The sequence below is a fragment of the Urocitellus parryii genome, chromosome 5 (genome assembly GCF_045843805.1).
Source record: "Urocitellus parryii isolate mUroPar1 chromosome 5, mUroPar1.hap1, whole genome shotgun sequence".
In the NCBI taxonomy this organism is placed as follows: Eukaryota; Metazoa; Chordata; class Mammalia; order Rodentia; family Sciuridae; genus Urocitellus; species Urocitellus parryii.
The window spans coordinates 29,044,589-29,050,588 of NC_135535.1; the positions used below are offsets into that span (position 1 = coordinate 29,044,589).

Here is a 6,000-nt window from a genome sequence, read left to right on the forward strand (position 1 = left end):
CTCCAAGATTGTCAAGTGATTTGGTGCTAAAATGATTTTTACTTTGAAATCTGTCTTTTGAGTTTAAAGAATACTGTCACAGCAAAAGAACATGAGCAAATAAAAATAGAACAATGGAGAAAAGTCAACAGGTTTAAAACCTCAGCAGGACTATATGGAGAATGAACGAATGAATGAATAAACAATAAATATATATGCATTAATAAGCTTTAAACATATATGTATTTTTTTCTCTTTTGAAATTTCTGCTGTATCCATTGCAGTCAGAGGCCTTAGTCTAGAGGCCTTCACAGACTAGGCGTGGCCACCTGCTGCTTAGAGTCCAATTAACAGAGAGAGACAGAGACAGGATATAATGATGTAGAAGCAAGAAAGGAATTTATTTTGGTTTGAGCAAACCAGGAATACAGCTGGCCTAGAAAATTGTCTTCCCTTTACTGACAACAGCTTCATGATTATATAGGGGAAGAACAAAATCACGGAGCCAGAATGTATGCATAAGTACAACAATTTTGACAAGGCCTTCTAGCCCAGAGGTATACATATGCATAGTAATTTCAGTTAGTCTGTTTCTGTGAAGGTCTGCTGGCTTCCCCTTGGCACCAGGGCTTGGGGGATGGTTTTCATTCCAAGCATTAGATGATTACCTACAGGGAGCTAGGATGGAGAAATAACTTAAAATAGAGTCAATCAAGACAATGACTGGGTCTTCCTTTAAATATGCCAGTTTTGGGCTGGGGATGTGGCTCAAGCAGTAGCACGCTCACCTGGCATGCGTGCAACCCGGGTTCGATCCTCAGCACCACATACAAACAAATGTTGTGTCTGCCAAAAACTAAAAAATAAATATTAAATATTAAAATTCTCTCTCTTTTAAAAATAAATAAATAAATAAATAAATAAATAAATAAATAAATATGCCAATTTTAAAGGAACCCCAGTTACAATGCCCCCCTTGTCTTTGTTCATTCCAGTCTTGAGGGGCATAGATATGTATTGGCAGAATAAACTCCTCAAAGGTATTCTTTGCTTCTGTGACAATGTTATTGAAAATCTGGGTCATTAAATAATCACTAAACCTATAAGACATGAGGACTCAGATATTTGAGTCTAAAAAGTAGAAGTGCTATTAGAAACTTAAAAGTAGAATACAAAAAGAAACTAAAAACCAACTTCACAAATCATGTAGAGCATCCTCTCTCCTCAGGTGACTGCATGAATGCATTAACTGCTATATTTTCTTATTTCTGTTTGAACAGATTGCCCTTATCAAAGCTACGGTCTCTACCTGGTGGGAAGGCTTTTACTTTTAGTGTCAGGTAATCCTTGTAAGAACCCTTTTTCTAACCTCTCCATCTTGCTTATTTCTTGGTAGGACTGATACAGGTGAGTCCAGTTTGATTCTGACAACTTTCTCCTTTTGAATCTGAATATTCTTTTTCTTTTTTCTAAAAGCAACACGGATAAACTACCCTGTGATTCTTACGTATGAATCATGTGTCACCAATCCTACAATAACGGTAATTCATTTAACCAGAAATATCAATGCTATTTAATCGGAGCTTTAAAGTGATCATTTATAAGACTTTAAAACAGGTACTTAAATAAAATCACTTTTTTTTAATTGTCTCTCTTAACCAGATGTCCCTTTCCTGGTTGTTTGCCTGATCTGGTCCATGTCAGAGGGGAAGTGAAAGATGACTAGGAGGCAGCATTAAAACTATTTTAGAAAGAGTGGTTCTTTGGGCTAACCTCACCTGGATTTCATTCTTAGTTTCATGCTTTCTGTTCTGTAGTCTATGTCTAGCTTCTCAAAATATTGGACTAGATCAGATTGTTAGGAATTTTTTCAGACAACAGTTACAAAGCTTTTAAGGAAAAGATAAAGCAAAATCAACAAGAGCAAAAATCAATTCCGTTGGTCTTGTTTTTTCTTTTAACAAGAAGCATAATTTTCGTAAAGGGGAACCACCACCATTGAGTAAGTGAAGCATCCCTGTTCAAGAAGCCATCACGTACATAGTCAACAAAGCTGAGCTCTCTCTGATTTTTGCTGACAAGCCAGACAAGGCCAATCTCTTACTGGATGGTGTAGAAAATAAGTTGACACCAGGCCTTAAAATCATAGTTCTCATGGACACCTTTGGCAGTGATTTGGTGGAACGGGGCAAGAAGTGTGGCGTGGAAGTCATCAGCATGAAGGCAATGGAGGACTTCGGAAGAGCCAACAAAAGGAAACCCAAGCCTCCAGCACCTGAAGATCTTGCAGTAATTTGTTTCACAAGTGGAACTACAGGCAACCCCAAAGGAGCAATGATCACTCACCAGAATGTCATGTGCAACTGTTCGGCTTTTGTGAAAGTGACAGAGAACACAGTCACTCCTTCCACAGATGATACTCTGATCTCTTTTTTGCCTCTCCCCCATAGGTTTGAGAGAGTTGTAGAGTGTGTAATGCTGTGCCATGGAGCTAAAATAGGATTTTTCCAAGGAGACATCAGGCTACTTATGGACGACCTCAAGGTGCTTCAGCCCACTATCTTCCCTGTGGTTCCGAGACTGCTGAACCGGATGTTTGACCCAATTTTTGCACAAGCAAACACCACACTGAAGCGATGGCTGTTGGACTTTGCCTCCAAGAGAAAAGAAGCAGAACTTCGCAGCGGCATCATTAGAAACAATAGCCTGTGGGATAAACTCATCTTCCACAAAATACAGTCGAGCCTGGGCGGGAAAGTCCGGTTGATGGTCACAGGAGCCGCACCCGTGTCCGCCACCGTGCTGACATTTCTGAGAGCAGCCCTCGGCTGCCAGTTCTACGAAGGCTATGGACAGACCGAGTGCACGGCCGGCTGCTCTCTCAGTGTGCCTGGAGACTGGACAGCAGGCCATGTCGGTGCCCCCATGCCTTGCAATTTGATAAAACTTGTTGATGTGGAAGAAATGAACTACTTGGCTGCCAAGGGTGAGGGCGAGGTGTGTGTGAAAGGGCCAAATGTATTTAAGGGCTACTTGAAGGACCCAGTAAAAACAGCCGAAGCTTTGGATAAGGATGGCTGGCTGCACACAGGAGACATTGGAAAGTGGCTGCCAAATGGCACACTGAAGATTATTGACAGGAAAAAACACATATTTAAACTGGCACAAGGAGAATACATAGCACCTGAGAAGATTGAAAATGTTTACCTGCGAAGTGAACCTGTTGCTCAGGTGTTTGTCCATGGAGAAAGCTTACAGGCCTTTCTCATAGCAATTGTGGTACCAGATGTTGAGATATTGTGTGCCTGGGCCCGAAAGAAAGGCTTCGATGGCACCTTTGAGGAATTGTGCAGAAATAAGGACGTCAAAAAAGCTATCCTAGACGACATGGTGAGACTTGGGAAAGATTCCGGTCTAAAACCATTTGAACAGGTCAAGGGCATTACTCTGCACCCTGAATTATTTTCTGTCAACAATGGCCTTCTGACCCCAACGATGAAGGCGAAAAGGCCAGAGCTCCGGAACTATTTCAGGTCACAGATAGATGAACTGTACGCCACCATCAAGGTTTAACGGGAGGCAGAGAGCTCGGAAGAAACGGGCGCACCGCCACAGTCCCTTCTTCTCTGATGGCCTTCACGTTGGTATTTGACTGCAGCGAGCTTAGGGAAGGAAATGTCCATGTTTGACTTGTCCGCGCAGGGTCTTGTCATAGGAATATTAGAGGAAATGGAACACTGCCTTACAGTCGCCTGGCGTTGCAGACCATGTTCATGGTGAAACACAATTTCCAAAATGAGCCTTAAAAATTGTAAAGGGGAAATTTATAAAAGTGCTAAGTTATTTAAGACTTCCTCAGTTAATAATAAGGTGGGTGTTAAAACTTCTTGTCTCCCTGTTTTTCTAACCAAGGGGTTAGGACTGTGCTGTTTTCTGAGATGTCTGCTACTTGCTGCAAAATCCTGCGGCTGTCTGCTGCTCTGACTAGTGCAGTGCACTGGGGGGAAGTTGTCCCCTTAAGAACAAGAGCAACTGTCCTGGCTGGAGAAGGTCACAAGTGGACCAGAGATTTTGTCTTTTTTTTTTTTTTAATCCCTGCCACCTTCCCTTCCCCATCTCACACAACCCTTCCGATTTCTAAGGGTTCACAACAGTCCCCTGTTGATCCTGCTGGGACATAAATTTCTCAGTAAACCAAAGGACAGATCCACCTCAGAACATTGTGGGTGCAGAGTCTTGGAAGAAGGGTGGCTTGTCAGAGCAAAATGGCTTCTCACTCACACAGCAGGATTCTTTTGGACTACTCCAGATCTGGTTCCCTCCCTCCATCCTTCCCAGGGGTTATTAAAGAAAAAAAAAAAAAATCTGCCTTAGACTCTACAGTGAAGACAGCACTACAAGGAAGAATCACCTGGATCTACCACGCTCAACTGTGATGCCTGAATAACTCTCCACTTGATCCTTACTGAACTACTCACTGTTTGTAATGGCCAAGGGTTTTTAATGTGGTTTTCCTATCAAATGTTGATGTAGTGATTCAGTCGCTTCCCCCTCCCCCAAAATGAACTCTCAGGCAAAATGTGTCTGCAAAAATATTAAGGGAGTATATACACTTGGGTACTTATTGAAACAGACCGTAATAAGCAAATGTTCTTATATGGTAATACTACCTGACTTCTAGGGAAATGTATTTGACAAGCCAAAATTCTGGGATGTAGAAATATGGGGGGAAAAAAAAGATCACTTCCTGGTTTTAACTTCTCAAGGATTTTTTTTTTTTTCAAAGTTAATTTGGGAAATTAACAGCATTTCGCTTTATTGACAGTCTTTGCCACATTTGACCGAATCGAGCCGTCGTTTATACATTTAAAGCCACTGTTGTTGGATATGTGAGAGTACATGTATTATACAAGCACAACAGGGTTTGCACTGAAGAATTGTCATTGTAATAACACTATTTGGTAGCCTAACTTCATATGTGTATTCTTAGTTGCACACACAAAAAAAATCAATAATTTGTCACACTGGAGTTTTGAATGTTTGCTTTACGTGTTGGCTATTTCTATGTTTTATAAACCAAAAACAGAATTTCCAAAAAACAATGAAGGAAACCAAAATAAATATTTCTGCATTTCAAAAAAAAAAAGAAGCATAATTTTTTGTCATAGCACGTTGTACTGAAGATAATAGATGAAAACTAAATGGTCTGTAAAATAAGTTTAGTTTTGCCAGAAAACTGCATACAAGTGTGTTTGCTAGAAGATTTTCCATGATTGTGACTGCAAAGCTTTAAAGAAGAATTAAAATGGTAGATGAAAAAAGATTTAGAACAGCCATGGTTGGAATTTTTATTAGTGTCTAGCACCTGACAGGATAATTAGCTATTTTTAAACATGTTAAGATAACAATCATGACTTGATAGCATTGCACAAGGACAATCAGAATTTTATATAATTTAGAATTTTAAGAATATGTCCATCAATAACATTTGTCCCCACAAATTGAATAGTAACAGTATTTCATTTAACCAGAAATATCAATGCTCTTTAAGCAGAGCTAAAAGTAATAGCTTAAAAGACTTTAAAACAGGTACTTAAATAAAATCACTTTTTAAAGACATTTTGTTTTTAAGTAATCAAGAACCTAGATGTGATGGTCATCATTACTTTAGGTAAGTAAGAAAACTTGTAAGAAAACCCAAAGGATGTGACTCTACTTTGTGTACTTCCAGAGAAATGAAAAATTGTGCTCTATTTGTGTAATATAAATTGTAGTACATTCTGCTGTCATATATAACAAACCAAAGTTTTAAAACAAAGTTTAAAAAAACAAAAAAGAACCTAACTAGACACTATAATTTCTGCAACTCTGGAAACTTAGGAGGATTGCAAGTTCTAGGCCAGCCTCAGCAACTTAGAAAGACTCTAATTTACAGTGAAAAAGTTTAAAAAGGATTAGGTATGTAACTCAGAACAGTCCTGTATTCCACCCCCAGTACTGTCAAAAGTGAATTTATAAGAT

At 39.5% G+C, this 6,000-nt stretch overlaps 1 pseudogene; it reads left to right on the plus strand.

The window, feature by feature from the left end:
• The window catches only part of LOC144254978 (long-chain-fatty-acid--CoA ligase 1 pseudogene), a 29,953-nt pseudogene extending 24,837 nt beyond the window's left edge, over positions 1 to 5,116 (plus strand).
• The last annotated feature ends 884 nt before the right edge of the window (positions 5,117 to 6,000 follow it).